Below are 27,797 nucleotides of genomic sequence, written 5' to 3' on the forward strand. Positions count from 1 at the left end.
TGCGTGTGCGTATGTATGACAGAGGTCAAAGCTCGGTGGGAAAACACAGTTTGTGCAAATATATAATTCAGGGAAATTGCCCGCATATTCAATATCATCATGCAAGCTGGGTCAATAAAGATTGATAAAGGTTGCAACGAAAAGGCAAAAACAAAAAGGTAAATGTTTGCAAAATTGATCTCCTGTCAGATGAGGAACTTTAGACTTGTTTTGGCCTTGAGTCCACTTCATAACTGGATGTGAGGCATTGAAAAAATTGTCTTTTTTGACACATCATGTAAATTACTTTGGTTGTGTAACTGTGCCAAGAATTTTTATCTTTTTTTTAAATAAATAGATAGCTGACCCTTGTGGCCAGCGCTCCTCTTAATTATATGCCAATCGAGCACTGTTGTAATATAGTTATATACTGTTATTTTTCACATTAATAACATTTTCACAGTTTTAATTCATGTTTTATCAAAGGCAAAGACTTGAGATGTTTCAAATACTACTAAAAAAAAACTGTCAACGTGTAAATGTGCGAGGATTTTTCTCCTTCTGTCCAAAATAGCCTGGTGTCACTTAAATGACTTATTTTCAAACAGTGATTACTAAAGAACAGAATAATGTAGAATCTATTTGCTTTTTCCAGGTAAGGAATAGAATCCAGTCTTTGATATGGAACCACCCATGTTTACATAGTCATACAATACAATATTCTGTCGGACTTGAAAGATGCGTCAAAAAGCTTCAGTAATATGGACCTTTAATTCTGGTATTTTGCCTTTTATAAGTCAGAGTACTGTACTATGAATGCGATATCAAAGCTGTGACTGTTAAGATACTCCTGACTTAGTTCATATTGATATTGATGCTTTAAAGTTCCTCATTGACCTTCTCTGGCCTTCATCCTGATGGATGCAGGGAAAAAAACAAAAAAAAAACAGTCCCAGCCTCAAGGTTTTTTCTCATCGTTATTATGGATGCAATTTCCCGTGTCGCTTTTGTGAACATTTCCTTGATCAGACACTACAAAACCTTATTTGACCAATCCGGAACATTTGGCGTCGCACCTGCTACAACGATGGGAAGCTGCCTGTTATTTTCATCCCCGAAAGAAGAGCGTGTACAGTCAACAGCTGCATGTACCACTGCAGGAATTTGTAGCGAAAAACAGTAAATTTGTAGAGTGAAATCAATTCATGTGATTCTGTGAGCAATAAAGGAAGCGCAACCTCTAATTCTCTCATCAGACTTCGACCCCCTCCACTTTCCTTTTCCACTCCTCATATTTACATAAAAGTTCAGCTGCATATTAAAAGGCGCTAAAATATTCACACTGTCAAAGGTGGTCAAAGGCTTCTGCGTTCACACAGGAGCTGACAAAGAGGCGGCGCCCAGCGCTAAGCCAAAAGACCACTGTTGAAATAAATCAGCGCATACAAAAGACACAGGGAGATAATGGGGCGGGGAAAAGCTGGGCCCGGTCCAGAAAAGAGGGAGAAAAACTCACATAGCAAGCGAGCAGCTGGCTGGGAACAAAGTCTGCGCATAGATTAATATTTAGTTTGCGGCACAATTTGTCCGGGACATACAGTATCACAGGAGGGAAAACATCATAACTCCCACGAGGATTCAACCTTGCTGTGAATCAAAATCAAACAAATAACATGAAGAGTGGGGGTGAAAAAAATAAAAAACACACTCAAAAAAGTTGGCAGATGGTTTGGAATGGAGGCTTGGAAGATGGGAACAGAGTAACCCAGAAACATCCGCTGATGGGATGTGGACGCTTTACATAAGGCTGTGGAGTGAGCAATAAGTGTGTATCCGTGTTAGATTGGGCGGATTCATCCATCCGAGCCGTACCGTAGCCAGTTTATTAAAACTTTGTTTCGTTTCGGTCACTAACGCTGACTAAAACGTCGCTAACGTTCGCTTACCCAACAACAAATGAGCTAACGCTAATTTATTGTTTTTTTTAATGAGTTAACCTTGCTAACTTTTCCTTTTAAAAAAAACCGTCTCAAACATGACATGCTTTGCTCATGTCCCCAACAAGCACATAAAGCGTAGCTAAAGTTCGTTTCTGTTTCTACCGAATGAGTAAAACATAGCAAAGTTTACATTCCAAACAAGTGAATCAACTTTGGCTAGTAAAAACAGCTAAGCCTAACCATAGACAGAGTAAAATGTAGCCAAAGCTTATATACATTTCTAACACATGAATAGAACGTATAAGTAAGAACATACCGTACCTAGCTTCCTACAAAAAAGATTAACGTAGCAAATATTTCTTTAGGTTTATTTTCATGGGGTAAAATACCTAACATTCTCTTCTTTACCCAAGCTAGAATGTATGCGTCCCAACGCAATGGCACATTAGGAGCCTGGGTGAAGTTGAGCTGACTTTTTATGGAACACTCCTTTACATCTTAGCGTTTGAAGTGAGTGCTGCCTGGCCTCCTTGTCATTTCCTGCTACGGGTGAGAGCGCTCAGCAACGGCTCACGACGTAGGTAATTAAACGCAACGTGGAAGGTCCCACAGAGTGGTTGACTCGGCTGATGTTACGCCGACATAATGCCTCATTGGTGGGCGCTAAGGTTCACTGAACGTACCATTTACTCTGCGAGGGATAGGGGTGCATGGCTCATAGCTTTGTGAGGTTTGTTGACATTTTAGACTGGGACAAATGTATTCAACATATTTTTTTTTTGCAACACATTTTAGTAGATGCTAACCGGCAAAGCACGCTTATATGCACAAGGAATATTATAAACTAAATTCCAACGCACACACGTCTGTTCCTGGTTATGATTAAACTGGAGTCGAATGGGCCTACATGGCACATTAATTTCATAGCTCTATGAATTTACTGCCTTTTTTTTTTTTTTACAGGCAGACATTTTAAACAGAGGTCAAAGTCAAAGGCGCAAGGTCTGGCCGACACAGCTGGAAACCTGACAATTGTTGACACTTTACAGGCCTCTTTTTGAAGTTGAAACAGGGGTGAGTGAGTAAGTGGCCATGTTTGGATTTGAAGGGTAACATGAGAATGGGTGGGCATCGGTAGGTAGGTTGGGGAAGGAGGAAGGGAGTAATCAAGGGAAAAAGAGAAGCAGTGAGATGGAAGCAGGGAAGAGGGAAGGTCACAATGTAGGTGGAGAAGGAATCCTAAGTGGTTAGGTAGGTGGAAAGGTAAGTGAGAGAAATAGAGGTTTGGTAGCGAGGTAGGCAAGCTAGTAGGTATATAAATAAGGTCATAGGTAGGTAGCTATTTGAGGTAGGCAGGTAAGTAGGCAGACAGGTAGGTAGGTGGTATGTAGGTAGGTAGAGATGGGTGGGTAGGTAGGTAGTTATTGTAGGTAGGTAGAGAGCTTGGTAGGCAGGTAGGTAGCTAGGTAGATAGGTTGTAGATGGTAAGTAGGTAGGTATGTAGGTAGACAGGTTGGTAGGTAAGTCGTTGGTAGGTAGTTATTGTAGATTGGTAGGTCGTGGATAGATAGCTACTGTAGGTAGGCAGGTAGATGGGTCAGTAGGTCGGTCACAGATGGATCAGTTATTACAATAGGTATGTCGTTAGGTAGGTAGGGAGCTTGGTAGGTAGCTAGGTAGATAGGTTGTAGATGGTACATAGGTAGGTAGGTATGTACGTAACAGGTTGGTAGGTATGTCGTAGGTAGGTAGTTATTGTAGATTGGTAGGTCGTGGGTAGATAGCTATTGCAGGTAGGTGGGTCAGTAGGTCAGTCACTGATGAATCCGCTGTTACAGTAGGTAGGTAGGTAGGTAGGGAGGTAGGTAGATAGGCAGGCAGGCAGACAGGCAAGTAGGTAGGCAGGTAGGTCGGTAGATAGGTGGCCAGTTTGGCAGGCAAGTAAGTACATAGGTAGGTTGTGGGTTGGTCGGTTAGAAGCTATTGTAGGTGGGTCAGTAGGTCGGTCACTGATGAATCAGTTGTTACGGTAGGTAGGTAGGTAGATAGGCAGACAGACAGGCAAGTAGGTAGGCAGGTAGGTCGATAGATAGGTGGCCAGTTTGGCAGGCAAGTAAGTACATAGGTAGGTTGTGGGTTGGTCGGTTAGAAGCTATTGTAGGTGGGTCAGTAGGTCGGTCACTGATGGATCAGTTGTTACAGTAGGTAGGTAAGTAGATAGGCAAGCAGGCACACAGATAGGCAAGTAAGTAGGCAGGTAGGTCGGTAGATAGGTGGCCAGTTTGGCAGGCATAAGTACGTAGGTAGGTTGTGGGTTGGTCGGTTAGAAGCTATTGTAGTTGGTAGGTAGGTCGGCAGGTAGCTAGGTAAGTGGGTAGGTATCTGGGTAGGTAGGTAGGTAGGTAGGTAGGTAGCTAGGTAGGTCATTCTTATCATTGTGGAAGCGGACTGATTTAGTTGTTTTCACAGAGGTTATTGTTTAGCATGAATGGGCATGTCAACAAAAGTTCAGAAGATTGAAGCATTGAAGATTGTGCCATGACATTTAAATTATGGATTACTCGAAACTTAACTCCCACCCATTAGGCGATCAAGAAAATATAGACCGTGACAAACCCATTCCATCCCTAGCATATATATCGCATTTACATGCCGTAAAAGCACATCCTCTCGTCACATACATGCAAATGAGGCCACAGTGTGTCAAAGGTTTAAGGGCGCATTGTGCGAGTGTCAGCCCGAAGGCGCCGTGTGTAACCGTTTCTGTCGTGGGCTGACAATTTGATAGTTTTTCACACTTTACCCATGCCAAGGCTTTTCCCTATTTTTCCCCTTTTTCCATTTTGCTACCGCTTCCGCCAAACCTAAAGCCAAGCACAAAATATGGAGCGTCTAATCCTTGGGCCTCATGTAGCAGGGGCCGAGCTGTGTATCAACAAATGGCTGAGTGTTCGGAATGAGCTGAGGGAGGCCTCTGTTTCCTCGGGATGTTGATATAGAACGCGAATAAAAAGAATTAAGCTTGTGTTGGAGAGGATTTTTTTCGCCTGTTTTTCATCCATGGACAGCTAGTACATTACTAACAAGTATGTACTGTACAAATTAGCGATTGAACAATTGGTTGCCGGGCCAATTATTAGCAATTATATTTGGCATTTGGATAATAAACTTTTTTAAAAATCTGATGGCTGATAGCAATCATTTTAAGCGACAATCAACTGGCATCATTTGTAATTGGCCGCCTTGACTACAAATAATCTGAAAAACAAACAAAATAACAAACAAACATACCTGTCCACTTATAGTAGAAAATAAGTGATACTTGGGTACGGCAAGTAGAATGGGACCACTTAGCAAAGTTTTCAATATGTTTTGCGTGTTGTAAAGGGAGAAACAAAGTGCCAGAAATCTTGTTTTTTGGTTTTTTGGGGGGGGTGCAGGTTCCCCTTTTTTGGGGAAAATAATGTGTATAATCAACCGATACCGCTGCACTTTCTTCAAAACCACTTCTGGGTTTTTCATCCTCTTCTCGTTACCCTGTAAAATTTGCGTTTCCACCGAGTGGTCCCCTCCTATTGGGCCATACCCATTAATTCATCTTCCCAATGCGTTTTGTGGGAGGTCAGACTTGTCAGTCATGTTGAAATGCCATACTTTTGCGAGCACGAAAAATTGATATTTATAAACAACGATTTCTGGTGGCTGCTGCTATTGTTCCGCCAATTACTACAGAATCAAATATTGCCTTTTGGGTTCCTTTTCAAGGAACTACCTGTGGCTTCAGCTATTAACTGTGTAATCCGGTTCCAGCTTTCTGCTCCTCCCTTTCACAACAGCTGCTGTCCCACCGACTTTCCTTCCCTCCAACTCGCTCTTGGCTTTCCTTACCTCATTGAAGGCAACCGCAATCCCACCTGGCTTCACATTTAGGAAATTTGCGGGCTATGCAGACTGTGTCGGTACCTTTCCCGCAGTACTGTAGTAACGGGTAGTGTGAAATGGGCTGGTGTCTCGCTGCCTGTCGGTTCAGAAATAAATTTCAAAAACTTACACAGAGTTCGCATTATGGGAAATAATTCCTCGGTAGTTGATCCAATTTCTGCTTCAACGTGGCCTTTGTAGGCTGAATTTATAAAGGGACAGAAGGTTACATTGGAAAGTCTCCAAAGCAGGGGGCGGGATTTATGGCGGCTACGTCTGTATTGAATATATTTGCTCTAAACTAATTGACCGCTAGGGCGAGAGGCGCTGAATTAGGCAAATGGGGTCCAGGATGTGAAGTTGGACTTGATTTATTGCTTTCAATGCAACTCAAATCAATGGCTCCATTGCATTTCCCAGCTGAAATCATTGTCATGCCTAAGAAAAGAGAGATTAAGCGGCCCTAATGAGTTCCAGCGCTTGAATGTGTCGGCTCGCCATTCAGGGGCGAAATCATATTTAATGGCTGACACTCAGTTCATGGCAGGTCCTTCTTTTTCTCAGTGTTGGGTCACCTTCGTCACTATAGGAAGGCCCATTCACCGATCGAAGGGGGGTGGGCTGAAGATATGGTGCGCCGTTCATGAAAAGAGGCGTGTGAGAAATGAAAAAGGCAGGAAAAAGCAGCTGATTTGCACTCGGACAGATGACCTCACTGTGCCGAACCGCCAGACCTCGGCCGCTTTTGTTTCTCCGAGAAGAGCTTTTAATTTCATTTCGGGCTCGACGCGGCAGTTGCCTCGGGTAAAAAATGTTGCGCGACGCTAATAAATTAGGACGCTCTTTGGCTTCGTTTGTCCTGACGAGTCCGCCGTTATATTTGCGCATTCATTTGCAAATCTGCTCCTTACAATTAATTCCAAGGGGCCGATAAAGAAAGTGGAGAATGGCCATAATTTGGCTTTGGCCTGACAAGGAGGCTCTTTTCCCAGTATTTTTTCAATCTCCTCTCTCCGCAACTCGGATTTCCATCCGCTCGAATGACTTTTTTACCTTTTCTTGTAAAGACCCGGATAGCGTCAAAACATAATCATTTCCATATGCCAATCAATTCAACGGTTGTAATTTGAGCCCCCCCCCACTGTCGATGGTAATACACCCCGACGAGGTTAAAAGGCATTAGGGCCAGCGAGTATGAGATTAACAGTCATTGGCTGACAAATGGAAAAGAAGGTCCGTCCCGGCTTATTCCAGTTTAATAAGCACGCGATCCATCCCATTGATTATTCAAGCGCTAATATGCCGCAGCCAAAATCAATAGGTAGCGTAGCGCTCATTTCAAAATGAATCCAATTACTGTTAATGCTGTAGAAGAAAATAATCAGTGAGGAAAGCGGGCCTTGTTTTAATTTGTTCAGATGCTGACCGACTCGTCCCTTGTTAGAGATAATGTAGCGTGACGTGACATAACAGAGAAATGATCACAAAACACTATTAATGCAGTATGTACAAGCAGACTGAAGCTCGATATTGCGTGGCGGAATAGCGCGGAATGCTGTAGCGTGGCTTACCTTAACATTATTAATGCTATTAGTGGTGACGTCCACATCATAACAAAACTTTTAAAATCAACTTGCCTGACGACCAAATCACACAAATGCCAAATTTGACCATAATACTTAACATAGCAGGACATTTTTAACAAAATTAGTGGCGATTACCTCAGCATCACCAAATGTGACAAAGCATACGGTTGTAGCAGAATGAAATAGCCTAGCCTAGCATAGCATAACAATATATATTTGTTAAAAAATTCTGACATCTGACTCATTTGTTATTACAGAAGCACAACATCAGCAAGGTAAAAAAAGCTAACTCAATCATTCTTAGTGCAAACTTTATCCAGAACATAGCTTAGCATAGCATCACATAACATCAGATGTTACATCACAATTATCAAAACGGTGATGAACACAAGAGTATATCATTCATTATTAATATTAAAATAGATAGTTAGGCCAAATCACTCCTTTGTGCTTAGCACATCTAGACTCGGTGCCATAGCATACTGTACAGTATAGAATAGCCTAGCATAGCATACGATTATTTTTACAAAATTTGTATCAACCGACTCGTTTGTTAATGAAAAGAACAAACTTAGTATAGCAAAGGAAAGCAAAATATGTAAGTGCAAAATTGATCCAGATCATAGCATAGCATAGCACAGGGTAGCATAGCATAACACTGAGATGGGACGCCTTTAATTTATCCAAGTGGTGACAAATTCAAGAGTATAGAACTCATTTGTACTAGATATACTTTGAATGTCTCCAAGACAACGAAGCATAATCCTCCGTGTATACAGCATAGCACAGTATAAATCATCTGTTCATATAACAAATCAGCGCTAAAGCAAGTTTCATTGACATTTTAATCCACCCCTCGTCTACAACTATTCCTTCCTTCCTATGAAATGTATTTAATTGGATGGATTTTCATGGATCCGTCTTTGGGCTCGCTCCCAATTGGACACGGCAAAAGAGCAAAATAGAAATACCAGGCATTCCTCTGTAGAATTCTATTCAATCCTCATTTAATTCTCTCTAATCACCTGGTCAACCAATAAGACTGTTTGCTTTTTTTCTAATCATCATCTCTACTTAGAGAGCGAGAGAGAGAGAGAGAGAGAGAGAGAGAGAGAGAGGGAGAGAGAGACATCATTGCTAGGTAATAAAGCATCCATATGGTGTAAATGTTGAGCTGCTGCAAATCCCTTCAAGCTTAGCTGCACGGCACCCTGGCAGGAAAGGTCAGGAGAAAAAAAAATGTGACGGACCTGAGCATATGTTTCGTTTTGTGATATTTGGAACGTGGCTCTGATACAAGCTATTGCCGGTGTTAACCTCAGAACGCAACAAACAAATATCCCAGATCTTTCTGGTTAGGAAAACCCCGGATGGAATCATATTGTAGGTCAAACAAATGTATGTGTGGATGTGCTGATACATCTGCTGTCACAATGAAACGATATTGGGACTGAACACACTTATGCCGCAACGCACGTTGAGAAGTAGGCCCGGACACAAAAGGTCCACTGTGCTGACAAGTCAACTGGAAGGCGGCTTAAACTTTGAACCCAGAGGTCAACTCATTAACACCAACGATTGCCTGGCCTGTCATGCAAACTCAACAACTTGTGAATGATATGCTCAACACTGTCACTCTTTTGTACAGAGCGTCATTGACTGTGTGTGTGTGTGTCTCATTTTTGAGTTTGCGCGTACATTCGGAAAACGTGGCCTCGGTTTGCAAAGTTGGGACGGGAGGTTAGCGGTTCTGCCTTACGGTTATGAAAGGAGAATATTTACGGATGAAGTATATGAAGATATGGACAATTATTATTCAACCCTTGTGCAGTAGATTGATCATTTTTGGGTCATAGTGTTTTTGTCAATGGGTGTCATGCTTCTGGTAGTGCGATAACTAAGTGGTCGTGCCATTTTGAGCTTCAACATGTGTTCACCATATGGGTGAAATTTCAGCTCCATGGTGCCATAGTCTTTGATGTAAAGATCAGATGATTGGATAAAATACTGCACAAGGGTTAAACTAGGTCTTGATCTATCATCAAAATTCTTATCAATTAATGTGGTGATTAATTGATTAATCATTACAGCCCTTAAGGGGATGATTAAATAATAATAAAAACAAATAATACAATTAATAATTTAAATAACCCTATACCAAATCCCAAGCAAAAATTTGAATTTTAAAACTGGAAATCTTTGTCTGGTTAACTTGAAGATTTTAAAGTAAAATATATATGTTTCATTAGCCAAAGACAGTTGCTTGTTCCATGTCATGTTCAACTTATGACAGAAAATGGGTAGAGGACAAAAAGGGGGGACCAATTTGTGAAATGTACATTTTACCAGGGAGTGAGAAAAGGTCACGGGGACCCATCAAGAAGTAATGATGAAGACAGCGAAATGCCGTTTGATTTTTTATGCTATTTTATGAGATTCGCCGTTAACGCAGAAACGCAGCATAAAACGCAGCATAAAACGTAATGTTGTGTGGCAAAGGTTTGTTTTGATTTTTTTTTTTTAAAACGGCTATGGAGTTAAAAAGAAATTGTAGAAAGAAAAACCAAACAAGAGTTTGACCTTGGGATTTCGACACATTGTTTCTCTATGTTCAAACAAAAATGGAAAATTTCAACAAGTGGTCCCATTCTATTGACCTATGCCCAAATATTGAATACAACCAGTTTTCTTTCCAAATGGCTGAATTTTACATTAAAGAGTTGTGAGTTAGATTCCATCGAAATAAAAGTCAGTTTATACACAATTTTAATTGGTTGCGGGTGACTGGAAAACTTAAAAACCAGAACTGTTTGTGTACAAGAACTCTTCTGATTGAAAATAAAAGTACTGTTATGCCATTTAAGATGAACAAAAAAGTCAAATTTCCTGTTTTGGTTCCTTGACTGGTCAAATCGACACCGTTTTGGAGTAAGATACAGTACCCGCCTAAGTGCACACACAATAGTGTGTCATTTTTGTTTTTTTTTTCCTCACTTCCTAATTGTCCGGAGGTGGAGTCAGGCAGGTGAAGCGGCAACCATTGTTTAGGTTTGACGCGATTATTTGTACCTCTCAAATGCGGAGGTATCATCAGAGGGCAAGGCGGTGGTATTTTGACAATGGATGGATTTCTCCCAGCGTTCAGGTTGTGTAATTTTAGCTGCTCTGTAATTAAGCGGCTGAACCTTTAGGACCTCGGGGACGCCTGTCTACCAAAGATGAAGACCTTCTCGCAGAGGGAGTGGCGAGTCAACCATACAGTTGCTTTCAGTGGCCATGTTTCAGGTTGAACACTTTGTTTGCTAGCTTGACTTTGCGCATCCATAAGGATTTCTTGTTGCCCGAGCATTTGTCAACCAAGCTAGTGAGCGTTTAGCCGAACTTTGTTGTGTAATGTGTGTATTGATGTCGGCATGGCATGCTGACAACAGGCTCAAATGTGAGCGGAAAGATTAAAGCGCGTTCCTGGAAGCGCTTTTCTTCGCAGCTTCTTGGCTGAGAATTAAAATGTGAGCGGGAGCACCGAAGTAAAGCTCTTACTTAGCATTTGACATGTCAGGACCTTTTTTTCGATGACATCACTATTCCGTGACGTTAGATTTGTCATCCGGGTTTGCGGCCGGGGCAAAAGTTGAACCGGGGTCAAAAAACTTAAGAGGATAGAAAATTAGTGTATGACTATATATAGGATGAGCTTTAGTTGTGACACGGATTGGTTGCCAGTCAATCGCGGGGGACAAAAGCAAACAACGATTCCACTGAGCTGGAATCGATCGACGTTGAATAACGCAATTTATGTCGTGAACTGGGGCAATTACTTAACATTTGTTTGTTACATTCCATATTTTTCCGTCAGGGGGGGCGAGAAAAGGTCATGGTCACGAAGACCCACCGAGATGTGACGCCGAAGACAATGAAGCGGTCTCGGTACATTTTTCAGGCTATTTGGGGCAAAAGTCAGTTTTGAAGTGTAAAATACAGAATAAGACGGAATATTACGCTGTGAAAGTTTGACGTGTTTCTCAAACTGGCTGTGGAGTTCAAAAATTCATAGGAAAAAAAGGAAATGAGATTCTGGCCTCGGGGTTTTGACGCATTGTTTCTTTTTGTACGACAAACAAAAAAAGGACAAAAAATACAAATGTGAAAATTGCACAAAATGGTCCCTTTCTACTAGCATACATATTTGACTTAACTAAATTGGTGCATTGGCGCTGAAGATAGTGGGCAGCCATGGGTTACAGGCAACGTTGGTTATTTCCTTTTTTCAATGAAAACATCAGAAGCGAATGTTTTACTCGAGGATCCATGTACGGAGAAATAAAAGCCTCTATGAAGAACCTTAATAACGTGCATGGACCATTCTCAGTATCTCAGTATTCTGCATTGTGATATAGATCTTATCAAAATGTATTGCTCCTCGCTGTCTTATTGATATAACCATGCATATTGCAGATGGGCGAGTACTGATATCAAGTATCGGTATCTGGTCTTTTTTCCAAGTTTGGGTACTTGCTCCCTCATACGAATTAGAAATTAATAATGAGAAGTATAAAAATGTCATTAATTACATGGCATTTTAAAGAAAATGCTGTAATTGTCATTTTTACTTTCAGAATTTTTCTCTGAGAATTACTAGTGATATCAGTGCTTGGTATCAGTTAAGTAACCCATACTTGTATCTGAAAATAAGATGGAACAACCCGAGAAAATTATGTGCAAATGCCGCAATGAAATGAACGTATTCAAGCTAGGTAGGCTGGATGAGTGGCAACGCAAGATGGCCGCCGGTGGCTTCACCTCTTGGTAAGGCGAGTATGCCGGCTAGTTAGGCTATTCATATACAAGTCTCTGATGATAGATTCCCTTGCTAACTGCCTAATATGGCACAATGTGTTATTTTTAGCACTTGGCATCTAGTGCAACCTGTCGAGCCAGGAACGGGGTTCCTCCCCCCTGTGGTCCCTTCTGAAGGTTTCTTATTTTCCTCAGATGAGGTTTTTGAGTTTTTCCCTTCCCTTCTGGGAGCTTTGTTGTTGTTGTGTATTTATGATGTTCCGTACGACTTCTTTTTCACCGGTGAAGTCATTTGAGAGTGCGGCGATTGACCCATTTAAAAGTCTATCCAAGAAAAGATTAACAATGTAGTTTGCCTTGAAGCTGTTTTCAGCGATCGGCCTCGCTTCGCCAGGATCATGCTTAAAATTGTCAACAGAGACGTGTCACCGAAGATCTGAAATTTTACGCAAATCTTTCCGTTTACACACACGCGGAAAAATAATCTCGGCTTCATCTGCATCGTTGAGCTTATCAAACCTCGAGTCATTCCCGTGGATCACGCGCGGGGTTTTCCAATGGGACACGCACTATAATTGAGGGCGACGTCTGAAAGTGATCGAAATGACGAATGAACGGCATTAACCCCTCCGACGGCGAGAGTACAAAGAAAAAAGCATACGTCCTGACGAATGCTTTTAGCGCCACTGCGAAGACGCGGGCAGACGGATTGAGCGTCCCGTCGCACGGAGCTTACATAGATCCTCGCCGTGCGCGTCTGAGCCCGGCGGGGAATGACGAAAAGCTCAATGGGGGCGTCTGTCTGGCCCCCCGTCGCCCCCTTTGGTGATTAATGCAAGTCTGCCTCAGTTTAACCATCCATCCATCCATTCTCCGGACCGCTTACGAGGGTCGCGAGAATCTCAGCTGACTTTGGACCAATGGCAGTCATTTTCACCCTCTTCCTCCTCCCCCACATACATGTGACATACATATGAAAACAATATAAAAGGCCCACGGCTGAGATTTATCCCCCCGTTAAAAAGTAAGTGAGCTGTTAAAGTTGCAGGCGTTTGGACGGCGAATGATCGATAACGTCACTCCTTCTTCGGCCGCCATTAGTGACAATCGCTTTGGTGTTTACAATGTCTTCTCCTGTATAGTTTTAACACGGTCAATGATAAGAGCAATAAATGATGCTTGGTATTGATTGGTTAAAACTCAGAGGACAAGAAGTTTAGCAGTGTGAAGCACTTTTCTTGGGAAATGTGACAAATAAAAGATACTGTAACCTTGCAATTATTTTTTTGATGCGAAGTGTTTGTTTGGCTTTGTTTGAACTAAGTGCTGTCAACAACACTTCCCTGGGGGGGGCGTCATCAAGTTGATGAAGTCGTGTCATTTAAAATGTGCATATCTCGCCGGGCAGAAGCTTAAAAAAAAAAAAAAAAAGAGAAATAATGCAATTCGATCAACTATTTTATTCAAATTAATCTTCAGTGTGAAAAAAAATACATAAAAATAAAATAGGAATTTTGTGATAGTCTAAATCGCTGTAGTGTAAAATACAGTGTTTCATTACTACATCACAGTTTGGTTATTGGGGCTTCACTCTATTGCAGACTTTATTTATGACCATAATTTTTTTTATTAGAGGTTCTCATGTCTATTTTTTATCTTTTAAGTCAGACCCAGTCCAAAAAAAATAGCAATATTATTTATTTATCCTTTATGCGGTATTTTGTCCAATCTTTTGATTTTCACATCAACGCGAAAGCATTGAAAGAAAACATTAGGGAGCTGAAATTTCACCCAGATGTCGACAAAAAGTCAAATTTCAACATAATACGACCAATTAGTTAGTTTACCCAACTCTTGGCTAAAATATTGTGAGAATGATGTAGAAGAAAATGACCCAAAAATGGTGAACAAGGGTTAAAAAAATAAATGCTACTGTATGAATTTGAATTCATGATCATATCTAATGCATTTTTACCTTCCTATTTTTTAAAGTTTGACAAGACAAAAAAAAGCAATAGCAATTTTGTGTACTTTTTTTTAACAGAAGAAACTTAAAAAAAAGAGTTCAACTACTTTGTCTTTGCTATCGTCAGCAATTAGCATATTCTGCTGTGCTAATGTATATATAATGCATATTCTTCAGCTAATGTAGTCGTCATCCATTTTATGTCTGAATACATATTAATTTTAGATACATCGTTCAGCCTGATAAAACAGCTCAAATTCTGACTTGATGAATTGCATAAATCTGTCCATTCAAATGAACATCTGTCAAAAAACTGTCCAAGCAGTGTGATTTTTTTTTTTTTTTGGAAGGGGGGGGGGTTATAATGGAGGCGCTGGTTCATAAAAGTGGCAGCATTCACGCTCACTTTCTCCGCCGTCTCTCCGGCTGTGAACGCAAAGCGCATGAAAATGAACTATTAATCTGTTCCCCCAAAGGAATTCCGCTTGCCACACAGAAGCTTGACAGCCGCAATTGGACGCCGCTTGTCTGGTCAACAAACAATTTCACTGGGCTTCAGTGCCTTTCAAAAGCCAGAGTTTTCCTTCACCCCCCCGCCCCTTTTTTTCTCACTCGCTCCAAGCAGGGCCCTGATCATGTGAAAAAATGTCAAAAGCTTTTCTTCAGATGTCAGCCAGAGAGAGTTAGAATTTCCAAACATGTTAATCCGCGCCAGCGTTTAAATAAAAAAAAAAAATCTCAAGTCATTCACCATTCTGGAAAAAGTTTGTATGCTTCGAAAAGCGTGTCTTTGAGTTCACGCTACCATATGGTCTCCAGCACCTCCAATGCTTGATTAGTGAATAGTTACGTCACTACGCTCATCATACAAACTATGGCTTTATGTCGCAGATTGGCATTAATGAATACGTTTTTTTTTTCCCCTTCTTTAAACACGGTTATACTGTAGGTGCACCTGCACAATCTAATGAGATCCAACACAAGAGTTGCCTTTCTATTGAAGGACTTAAAAGGCACTTGGTATAGAACAGACCTCCACCAAGGTGGACTTGGTTGAATATAAGTACAAAGGATTTCTGGCATAGAATTGTTGAAAAAAAAAACTTTTATCCAAATGCTCGTGTGTGTGAAGCATATTAGAGTAACAAAAGCGCTCAGTCAAATTTCGAGGAGGCTTTCAAAAAATAAAAATCAAAAAAATAAAAACATTATTGACAGAGACTTTCTGAAAAATAAAATACTCAGAAACCCGGTTGTCATGAAATAAGGTAACAAGGATATAGAACAAAAGGGGGTGGAGTAACCTGTTTAAAATGATGAAATAAAAATAAAAATATATCCAACCCTTTTAGTTTAAGAGGTTAAGATTTGTTTTCATTAAATCTTTTTGTAGCACTACTTCAAAAGGTTAAGCTTGAAATTAGCCAACGATGAAGGGATGCGGTAAAAGTTGATGGGTGCAATTTTGCTTCATTGGCGCTTAAAGGGTTAACAGGGATATCCTGAGCTTTATTTATTTATTTTTTCCATGCACCTGAGTCAGAGTCACCCGATTTTGAGACATACCGATACCAAGTACCAATTTGATACCTCGGAAATGTATATGAGAAAACCTATTCATACTGTTTTATTTATTTATATATTTACATATTAATGTTGAATGGTTTTTATATGTTTAGTAAGGCAATGATTTAAACCAAGAAAAAAAAAAAAAAGGTTTTCTCACTGAATAGGTTTACTTTCGCTGTTTTCACCTAAGTTGACATGTTGCGTATAGTACACGTCATTCTGAATAATTTGTATATTCTTCATTTGATCAATATCTTATTATCTAGCTCTTAACAATGAAAAGATTAAACTTAAATGCCATTTTCCTAGCCCCGGTTGGTTTCCCTCAATTTCGATCACTCGAAAACTTTATGGTCGGATTTGCGGTCATGTGATCAGGACCATAAGGTTTACCGCAGGAAATAGTAGCAAGGTGTCTTGTCAAGTCAGTTCATAATATAAGGCAAACGCTGTTAACTAAAGCTGTCAGGATTTTTTTCTTTTTTCTAATTTTAATTGGATCACAGGTCAGAGGTGGGTAAAAAGGTGGCTCACCCCCTAACACCAAATACTCCCCTGGCCTCTACTCACCGTTTCCTCCTCCGAGGCCTCTCATCATCATAATCATCATCGGCACTCTTTTCCTTTCCTGTCATCACGTTCACATTTGCTGTCACGCCAGCGCCTGACGGACGAGGTGGCGTTTGATAATGGCATCAGGAAGCGGCAAGTCTTGCCTTGTCATTAGATAGCATCGGCGCTGACTTATTACAGCGAGCGGCGTGCGGAGTGAGCGGGGGAGTACGAGGGACGGGACCTCGGGCAGACGGACGGCTTCCTCGTCACCCGTATATGAAGCGGCACTGAAAAACAGTTCCTGCTCACCTTCATCCATCACGCGTTGGAGAACCTGGCTGACAAACTGTACTTCTGTTTTTATAGAGAAGTCACCAAGAGAAATAGTTATTGTTTTAGAGGGGCCGCTTGGGGAAAACGTAAATTTTACAGGAAGACGAAGAAAAATCAAGAAGCAATGTAGAAAACAGTGAAACATGTTAGTTCATTTTCATGCTATTTTCTATGAAATTCACTGTTTTGAAGCATCAAATACAGTAATAAAACTGATAATTATGCTGCAAAAGTTTGTAGTTTTTCAAAATGGCTATTCCCAAACATATATTTGTAGAAAAATTACGAGATATCGACCTTGGGTTTTTGGCAGATTGTTTTTTTATGTACAAGAAACGTAAAAAAAAAACGATAAAAAATGAGTATCGAAAATTTCACCGTGGTCCGATTCTATTGGCCCATTCGCATAGAAATAGAAATAAAGATCATGTGCTAAGCCACAACTACAGAATATTACCTGGTAAATCACAGTGAAGAAGACTCATCGCGGTGACTATAAATGAGATAATTATGTACATTAACAAAAGAAAAAAAGCCATTTATATCAACTTTTTATACTTTTTATACAGGTTACAGCTTAATCTGAATCTGAAAAAATAGCTTAAAGTGTGTCAAAGTGCCTGAAATAAAAAAATATGTCAATTGTTATTCAAACAAGAAACATTTCTGTCCAACTGAACTGTTTGATGCTAAATGAAGAAACAACAACAAATGTAAACTTTTCCAACTCCGGCACAGACTTTTGACAATGAGACACCACCTGGTGCCATAGATGTGCAATTAACTACACAGCGCAAAGGCAAAGCCCGTTTCCCTACGCGCCCCCTTTACCACGGCCCCACTATTTGAGAAGAACTGACCTAGCCAAAGTCAAACAAGTGAATTATGAGGGTTTGTGTTATCTATCGCTGATGATTTTTTTTTTTCAAAACAAAAGGTGACGAGCTTAAAAGCCAAAGCAAAACAGAGCAAGAGCCCTGCGAGGCTGGATAAGCGACGCACAAAAGGAAGAATGAGAATATGCGCGCTGTTAAATTGAATTATGGAATAGATGCGAGCAGCCGTCCCCACCTCTTACAGATGGCTGACAATCCCGCTGCCTGTATAATTGTATGGCTAATAAGGAGTAAAGCCAATTAGGCATTTAAGTGCGCTATAATCACTAGGGATTGCACAGATGAAGAAAGGAGGTAGAAAATCAGGCCAAAGGACAAATGAATGCACCCCCCTACCCCCAATGCACTTCTTATTCCCCCCCATACTGGAAACACGCTCACACACACAATTGTATGTATACAACTAAAAACTCCACTATTGATGTATCCATTCATGTATTGTCTTCTGTTGCTGTGCAAAGGCCTGCATAGCAACCACACAACACAACAGCTGCATAGACAATTTTTAAATAAGAATGACACATTTTTGCCTCCAAGCTTAACGGCGAGTCAAAGACGATATGTGATATGAATGTCTTTCTATTTATCTATCTTAGTTCGCTAGTTTGCTGTTAGCTAGCTGGCTAAAAAAATATCTATCTATCTATCTATCTATCTATCTATCTATCTATCTATCTATCTATCTATCTATCTATCTATCTATCTATCTATCTATCTATCTATCTTAGTTAGCTAGCTAGCTATAAACTCTATCCATAGATTATTGTTAGCTAGCTAGCTAGTTTATTGTTAGATTAGATATTTTTTTTAGCTAGATAACTATCTATCTATCTATCTATCTATCTTAGTTAGCTAGCTAGCTATAAACTCTATCCATAGATTATTGTTAGCTAGCTAGCTAGTTTATTGTTAGATTAGATATTTTTTAGCTATCTATCTATCTATCTATCTATTTTAGTTAGCTAGCTATAAACGCTATCCGTACTTTATCGTTAGCTAGCTAGCTAGTTTATTGATAGCTAGCTAGCTAAAGAAATCATCTATCTATCTATCTATCTATCTATCTATCTATCTATCTATCTATCTATCTATCTATCTATCTATCTATCTATCTATCTATCTATCACTTTTTTCTGTGTTGGGCTTGAGAAAGGTTTAAAATAGGCTGGCAGACGCAAAAATGCTTCAATATTTAGCACTATTTGTATAAGATAGGTCAAGCTAACATTTTAAAGTTGATGTTTATGATCCTCCCTTGAGCCAAATTCTTATAAGATATGCAGCAGGACCCGGTATGTTGCCCACGGACTGCTTTAAATTTCTTCCGCTCTCACAATCAATGGAACTTTACCACATAAGAGTATGCGCATGTGTGTTGCAGACTTGGGCTAAAAACCAAATGCTTTTCAGTAAAACGCCCAAACGGCATCCATCTTTTAACAAGCACAATTTGGAATACATGCAAATAATCGCCAGCTGTGAGTTTTGCTATAACTGTGCGCCAAAAGTGTGAAGAACACACACAGATTCTGGAGGATGTAGGGAGCTTATTTAAAAAAAAGGCTAAATTAAATGTGGCGTTAATTGTTGGGTGGGTCCCTGGCTAGCTACCGTAATTTAAAAAAATATATATATACTTTATATAAACCGCAAATATCATACGACTGACAAATTTGTCGCCCTCCTATCACGCCGCCAAACCCGTTACAACCCGCTATATATTTAAAAATGTATATATATATATAAATAAAAAAATGCTCTAGACAAGCTGTCGTTCACAACACTTGTTTGCCAGATTACATTGCTGTGCGTCGGGCCAATAAAATTGCATCAAACCCTCCAACTGTGCTGAAATATGTTCACTTTGAAAAAAACGACATTTGCCATTAAGCCAGTGGGCTGCATAGGGAGTTATGAAGTAGCAAACTGTTGAAAAAAAAAAAGGTAAGAATGAGTGGGTGAAAGGAGGAGGAGGATAAGGATGAGGAAGGGGAGCGGCGTCTTGAAAGAAAAAGGTCATGAGTGGCAGCCTCGGTCACCTCACAAAGGGCCTTGACATCATCAGGTATTGAAGGGAGCGTTGAGGAGTTCTTCTTAAGGAGCAGGGGCCCTAATTACGTTTGCACTAAAACATGCCCAAGTGGGATGGCGTGGTGGGGCTTGGGTCGTACGCCTTCTATGCATTCAGAAGAAAGAACTTAGCTAAACGTGACTCCCTCAAATGCATTTGGACTCCATTTCTTTGAACCATCGAGAAAGAAATGGATGAATCGTTCGATTAGGGAGTCAGCTATTGTGTAGTTTTGGTATTCGGGGATATCCTACAAACTATTTGAATCCATTGCATTTCCCCTCCATCTGCCGCTCTCTCTGTCTCTGTCCGTCTGCCTCCCTTTATTTCTCTCTGTCTCTCCCTTACTCTATTTCTCTCTCTCTGCCTGTCCCTTTCTTTCTCTATGACTCTCCCTCTCTCCATCCCTCTGCCTCTCTCCTCATATCTCCCTCTTGCCCCCCCTCTCTCATTCTCTGGCTCTCTCTGCCTCCCCCCCTCTCTCTCACTGTCTCTCTCTGCCTCACCCTTGTCTCTCTCTGCCTCTCCCTTAATCTCTCTCTCTATGCCTCTCTTGCCCCTCTTTCTCTCGCTGTCTCTTTCCCCTCTCTCTCCCCCCCCTGCCTCTCCCTCACTGTCTCTCTGCCTCTCTCTGTCCATCTGCCTCCCTTTCGTTCTGTCTCTCCCTCTCTCTATTTCTCTCCTTCCATCCATCTGCCTCTCCCGCTCTCCATCCATCCGCCTCATCCTTGTCTCTCTCTCTGCCTCTCTTTCTATCCGTCTGCCTTCCTTTCTTTCTTTCACTCTCCCTCCCTCCCTCCATTTCTCTCTCTCCATCCCTCTACCTCACCCTTATCTCTTTCCAGCTCTCCCCTTGTCTCTCTCTCTCTGCCTCTCTTGCCCCCCCTCTCTCACAGTACTTCTCCCTCTCTCCCACCCTTCCTCTCTCCATCACTTTTCCACATCCATTCTCTGCCTCTCCCTCTTACCCTCTCTCTCTCTAACCCTCCGTCCCTTTCTCTCTTGCTCATTCTCTTTTCCCTTTTCTGTCTCTCCGTCTTTCTCTTTTTCTCCCGCTTACACCACTCTTTCTATTTCTCTCTCTCTGTCCCTCCCTCTCACTCCCTATCTGTTCTCTCTTTCTTGCTTGCTCTCCCCCTTGTTCTCTCTCCCTTTTTCTCTCTCTTCCTCCCTCTATCTGTTCTCTCTCTTGCCCCCCCCCCCCCCACACACACACATTTCACACACACTTTTTTGGGATTAGGCATGCTGTTTTGGAATGCAAGCATTACCAGTGAATCTCCTTGGATTGACTTTTTAAAAAAAGAGCGACGAGTGGAGTAAATCACTCTTTAGTTGTGCCTGTCGGAAACTCGTCTATTAACAAACGCTCCAGTCCGCGGCTCAGGACATCCACCAAAACGCTTCCACTGCTAGCTGCACCACTTGTAGCGCGGCCGCAAGATTACTGACTGAGGGGTTAAGCCGCGTTCTTAGAGGCCAGGCGATATAAATCACACGCTTGTAGCGGGTTTGGCGGCGTGATAGGAGGGTGACAAATTTGTCAGTCGTATGATATTTGCGGTCTTCCGGGATGCTCCTTGACAGGCCGCGGCCACTTGCGTCGGGTCATCATTATCCCTGACAGGAACCCGCCGCGGCCGCTGAGCGCTCAGGCGGCAAATCCAATTAGCGCTCCCACGATGACAGCGCGTCGCCGGCAGGGCCCGCGCACGCATGCTGTAATATGATGTTATTATACACAAAAGATTCAATCTGCTTCCTGTGGGAGACCTGTGTCAAGAACCGTGTGGTGACGCGCTAATTCCGAGCCGACAGCACATTCACTGAACTAAACGAAAGGTTGCCGTTTAAAAAAAAGTGACTGTTACCCGCGGCTTCAAAAGCAGTATCTTGGCTATGTTGTGTTAAAAGCAATTGTCACTCTCCAAATCATCCAAATATCCTGGACCGTGTTAAACCAGGTGTGAAAGGAGCACTTTTTTTCCACAAAGGAATGCAGTCTGAGCCTTTTTACAAACGTGTCTGACAGTTTGTTCAGCCTTCACACTTAAAACTACTCACATCCCCACTGACAAGCTAACATGTTCCCACAGAGAGCTAAACATTAGCTCCAGATCCACCAATGATTCGCCAATCGGACTGATGGATCGGCTATTTCCTGGCGCGGAGCCCGTGATCTATTTTATGGATGTTCCGCCGACATGGCCCGCCATCGACGGCTTCCTTGTTTTTATTTCTCCAAGGAGCAAGAACACCTGTCCGCTGTAATCCCACAGCCGTTCCCTCCCTGCAAAAATCCCAAACGGGACTGCCGCGTGACATTGATGGGAACAAGATGGTATAGATTGACGTCTGGCAAGAAAACACTCACAGGATTGAGGTGTTTTTTTTGTTTTTTTTTGCCGGGTGAGTCACACACGTCATCATAAATGAACAGCAGAGGGTGAATGGAATCATATTTTCATGCGTCATTCCACTTATGAATGGGGGTCATACTGATGACACATGGAATTTTCCCAGAAACTGAACTGGTCATCGACCAGCCAACTGGAATACAGTAATACAGTGGCACCTTGAATGCTTCTAAGCATTTTTTTTAAATATTAACAAAGGGAAACTTTTCAGCTCTTGGTAACTTAGCTTTGTACCCAAGTTGGACTCCAAAGAACTTTTCAAACATTTTTTGGTGGTTATTGAATCTGTAATTTGGGTTATCTGCAACAATGTGGTGGATTTAATTCAAACAATTTACAGATTTTTACTGCTGATTAGCTTCTTTGTTTTGGGGTTATAATTTTTTGGACGGGATTTCACTTGTGTATGATACACTTTCTTTGGCATCATAGGACTCAGTGGGCTTTTGTGAACAAAACTTGCTGATTTAAATTTTATATGTCTGTATGCTCTCTTGGGCATAGCTCAAGGCTTGTTTTTTTTTTTCCCTCTTCCATCACGGCCCTATGTAACCTTATCTCTGCTAACATCTCGGAGAGTCAGCCCATCTCGACAGGCCTTGCCGTCTGTCTTCCCCTGTCAGTCAATTGTATTGTATGTTTCTTGGAGGTTCAAATTCATTAAGTCAAAATTTCATAACTTGTAATGACAATAAAGGCTCTATCTGTCTGTCTGTCCGAATGCATTGGCTGACTGATTTCTACTTCCTGGTTTTGTGCATTTTCCCATTGTATTAATAGTACTCAAAAAATTTGGGGCAGCTTTTTGAGCTGTCTAATAATAAGGAGCACCAAGTGAAGATGTGAATTGTTTCTTAACTTCCCTTGCAAATCGTTAAAACTTTAACAGAGCTGCCAAAAATTGCCATTGGATGGAAACCGCTCCAAAATGGTCACTTTTCGAGGAAGCAAAAAAAAACTGCAAGGGTGTTTACTGTTGAGTAATCACCGTTGCATCGAACAATCATAAGAGCAAGTGTTTTTAACAAACACTATCTTGGTCCATAACTTGTAAAAATTACAACCACATAGACGCGAAGAAGAATCTGAAATTACCCAATTGATTTCATGTCTTTCATCAACAGCACTATATGACTCATTCATCTCATAAACAATGTTGTTTTTATACTTTTTGTGGAATGACATCACTTCAGGAAGTGACTGCCCCCTCCTACAGCCCACCTCTCTCTCTTCAGAGAAGGAAATTTCCAGAGGTCAACCTCATTTGTCCCACCGGGGCCTTGGGCAGCTATGTAACAATCTGCCACCGAGGTCAAACTCTTGCACGCCACTTGGGATAAACAAGTCTTATAGCCTAATTGAAGAGGAGCCAAATAGACTTGGTGAGGCCTCCAACATTTTTTTTCTCAAACTAAATGCAAATAATGAGTCAAGTTTGCTCAGCGATGAACGGATGCTTCTATCAGTTTTCATGGAAAACAATTTGGCCTTGAATGCACAATGTTTGTACCCGTGGACCTTTATGAAAGGTCCCATTTACAATTTCACATGAGCGCCCCCCCCCCCCCTCACTCCAACTCGACAATCCACCCCCACCGCCTCGGTGAGATAAGACCAGGAGTGTAATCAATATCTCAAAACACACATACGCACAAAGCTGGAGATAGGGTGTCATTACAGTGGCCAAGTGAACATTTTCACATCATCAACAAAAAAGTCCCGATTGCTATTTGTGTTAAAGTTCATGCCTTGTATGGAAATGTCAGCAGCTAAACATATAAGCCATGACTCACATTTTTTTTCCCCTAGGGAATGCATGGTGGTGAAAATGCATGTATTTTAGTGGTCCTGAACATCCGTCTACCACACCCAAAACTCACTCAGTAGCGCCACCCTGTGAGTTGGGAAAAAAATATAGCCTCCAGCAACATTCACTAAGAAAAACGAAATTGATGGTATTACGGCAATTTTCTAACGTGAAACCTATCTTTTTTTTGCAAACACAGTTAAATGGGGAAGGGGTTGTGCATTGTCAAAGTTTGGTGATCATTTCGAAGATTTGCCACAAAAAAGTGGCTCGAAGTCACTTAGACACTTAATAACATGTGCCACATGATGAGACTGATTTAACAAGTTTAAAATGTGCCTTGATGACTGCTTGTTCTACCTCAAGGAAAAGATGGAAAATGACACTAGTCACTGAGCACCTATAACATTACGGAAACCCATAAATGAGTCGCAATTGAAGATCTAAGGCCTGTTATATAGAAATACAAACATTGACATGTTGCATTTTAAAACTGTGACGTGTGTTCCAAAAATGTTTGCGCAATTCTCTGAATCTTCAAAGTTGATCGGCAATCTACAAAAAAAATGGGGTCAGTGCACTTTGCGGAGCAATGTACCAAGGTAGGGAAAAAATGAAAGATATTATGCAGCTGTGAGCATGTTTGTCCAACAAATAGCCTGGTCTTACCCTCTCTGTTGGTCACTTCTGTCCTAAAACCTGCTTATGGATTTCCTTTGCTGTGTGGCCTGAGTCGGGTCAGGAGGTCAGGCCCTAGCATGGCATTGTGGGAGTGATTGTTCTCCAAAGGCCTTGGGTGTGGAATCCATCATCATTAATGTACCGGCCTGCTCTTGTTAACCGGCTAGCCAAATATGATGGTAGTTGGAAGACCTTTCCGAATCAGGGATCAAATCCTTCATTTCGTCTCATAATTGGCCTAAATGGGCTGAAGCCAGTGGGGTCTCCAGGTCAGCAGATCGCCAATTGGAGCCTGACGTGCGTTTGTTGAAATTTTCAGTGATAAGCGTTTATCAATTTCGCATTGTTGGACCGTTTAAGATATGTGGTTAAATGTGTGGCAAATGGACACTCTCATGGAGAACTTTCAAGAATCTCTGGAAATGGTCAAATGACCCTAAAATGGCCACTTCAAAACCAATGTGGCAGACCTCCTGCGTCTTATTAGTCATGGCATCTTGAGACGTTTGATGGAGTAACTCATGATAGACTTGCCAGCCAAATTTCATGTTGCTAAATTAAACATGCTTTGAGGGCTAGGTTTATAAAATTTTCCGGACCCTAAAGAAGGCCCATGAAATGAGTCACTTGTAAGAGAAGGACCGTCTCGCGAGGACAGACCACCAGTACGGCTACACGGCAGCTGCACATCTTCACATTTGACGACGTTGCTTAACCCTATGCGTCGCTCGACATGTTTACTTAAAGACTGCGAATCTGCCGGAGATATTGTGACCTGCCACTAACATTAGCGTTCCTCCATCAACCTGGCCAATTAAAAGTGTCCACATGATATAGATGGAGGAGAACCAGCTGCTAAGGTTCCACCAAAACCAAGGTCCAAAAGCAAACAGTCTCCATTTGCCCCCCTGTTTGATCCTAGTTGCAGTTTAACCTTTGAACCCAAATGGGAAGCTAACTAATGAATTCCATATTTCCCAATGACGGGCGGCAGGGATTGGCTGTTTGCGACCATCAATCAAAGGCGACGGAGCGGATGGTCACAGGTTGAACCGAAGAACACACCCTTGTTTGACCCCGCTATACACATGAATACACGTTGTGCAATTTGCATTTTCTTTGGCTTCTTTGAGGTCACCCAAAACAGAAAATAAAAACATGTATGGACAAGCGTGATGATAACAGGAACAGCTTTGAACACAGAAACTCCAAACTGCGTGGCATCCAATTGGTCATTGTGCTGTCCCCGTTATTTCCTACGTGGAAAAAATGTTTTGTAATCCGAACTGTGTGCCTGAACTACTTAAGTTTGACCTTGGGGGCTCCACTGTTATTTTATGACAGTGTTTTTTGGTCTGCCTTAAATTAGTCCAACTTTACTTTTCAAGCCTCCTCTCTCAAGAAAGTTTCCCATGAACGCCACTTCCTCTGTTGTAATTCAGGCTGCAGCAATTTTATTTTGGAGCTTTGATGAGCTCAAAGTTAACCTCAAAAGTGAAATAAGTCGGTGAAAGGTGACGAGTGGCCGTGGGTGGGTTCGTTGAGGTGGGAATGGCAGGTGTGTGCTTTCCCTCCGCAGTGGCACAAGCAGGAAAAAAAAAATGTTCCGAAACTATTGCGGCAGATAAGAAGCGTGTGAAAAATCGATGGGGGGGCTCAGTTGCGACGCGCTGACTAACTCTCGGATGAGCGAGACGGAGCAGGGAAGGAGGCTTTTAAAGGACGCCCACGGGAGATAAACCTGCGTTCGCATGGGAACAGCGGTAGCCCCCTTTCCTGAAGTCACCAAATCTTTTTGACTTGAGCGCTTTGAACAGTGGGAAAAAATAAAGAGGGGAAGGAGGACGAGCGGCGTAATCTCCCTTTCTAAGCTCTTGCCTATTTATCACGGAGGTAATGATAAGAATCGGATTTGAGGGGAGAAAAAAAGGTGAACCCTGAGATGGGTCAGAGCCTCGCGCAGGGCGGTAACACGATCTGCAGGAGAGTGCTGATAACCCGGGACAATACCGGAGGGGACGCCTGGCAGATAAATAAAACAAACAGGGCTATAAAAGTGGGAGGAGGGCGGTGGCTTTGGGGGGGGTCCACACACACGTGGTGCCGAGAACATCGGTACTAAGAATAGGAGCACAATGACGGCCGCAGGAGGCGTAGGAAGCGGAGGGATGCTGGGGCGGAGATAAAGACAGAAAAGGGGATGACATTTTTGGAAGGGGCCTGCAGACAGAGTGGAACAAACATACAACGTCAGCTGGCCAGGTCATCAATTGTTGTCACTTGAGGAACATGTAGTCCAACATGCTCTACATACAGGTTTTCCCTTAGGAAATAATGTACATCAGTGGACCCCAATCACCGGTCCGGGGATCAACTGGTACCAGGCTGTGTGGGCCGCACCCAAAATAATGGTTTGGAACGGATTTAGTTTAACAGTTCATTCATTTGTGCTTTGTTTGGCTTGATCTTTGTTTTTTGGCGCCTCCTCTGGCTGCTGTTGGTATTACATTTTGTAGTGGGAAGGATGGTGTGGTTTTAAGAGCAGTCGGTCAGTGACGCACGCGTTGCTTTGTCTATGTGAAATCTGGCCCATGACTATCTGTAACTAGTACTTTCTTTGTACAAATGTTGATGTATGATAATAAGGCCAAAATTTGTTTGTTGATCCAACAACTTATAACTGTGGATAGCATGCTTGCTAAAATTAGTTCTTATCATCATCATGTTGTATAGCGCTGCCCTGTGTGCGTTTAGCTCGTTCGTAAATTTGTTTGTGCAAGGTATTTCCCTTGAAATTAATAGATTTTGTAATTCAGTTTTATGATTGACTTCATGTAGTTTGTGTACATTTGGATTTTTGCCAAAGTTTTACTTTTTACTCTATTGTTCTATATTGTTCTATAGTTCTTTCTGAATGGACAAAATTTGGTGAAACTACTGCCACCTAGTGGCTTGGTTTGCTTATAAATGAATAACATCTCACAATGAGCATTCGTGTAGCAGCGATTTTTATTCAAGAAACAAAGCCATGTGGATATAATTATTTTATACATTAAAAGGGGGGAGTATATGCCGGTTTAACTAACAGTAGTTCCGTGTAGATGAGGCCTAAAGCCACTACGCCTCTGAGGGGCAAACTTTGGGGCAAATCTTTTGATCTCTGTAGATTTCGTTCAAGGCCGTCATTCTGATAAAGTCTTAATTGTTCAGTGTTTCAATCATCTCAAGGGGCGTCCATTTTGACACGTTGTCAACTGAATATGACATCATAGTTTTTCA

The 27,797-nt window shown here is 41.7% G+C and overlaps 1 protein-coding gene across 4 annotated transcripts in view; it reads right to left on the reverse strand.

The window, feature by feature from the left end:
• Window positions 1–27,797, reverse strand: part of LOC148424444 (uncharacterized) — a 196,112-nt gene that overhangs the window by 42,320 nt on the left and 125,995 nt on the right. The gene's annotated exons all lie outside the window — the stretch shown is intronic.

This window comes from Hippichthys cyanospilos, chromosome 4 (assembly GCF_059441005.1).
Source record: "Hippichthys cyanospilos isolate Australia breed blue-spotted pipefish chromosome 4, RoL_Hcya_1.0, whole genome shotgun sequence".
Taxonomy (NCBI): domain Eukaryota; kingdom Metazoa; phylum Chordata; class Actinopteri; order Syngnathiformes; family Syngnathidae; genus Hippichthys; species Hippichthys cyanospilos.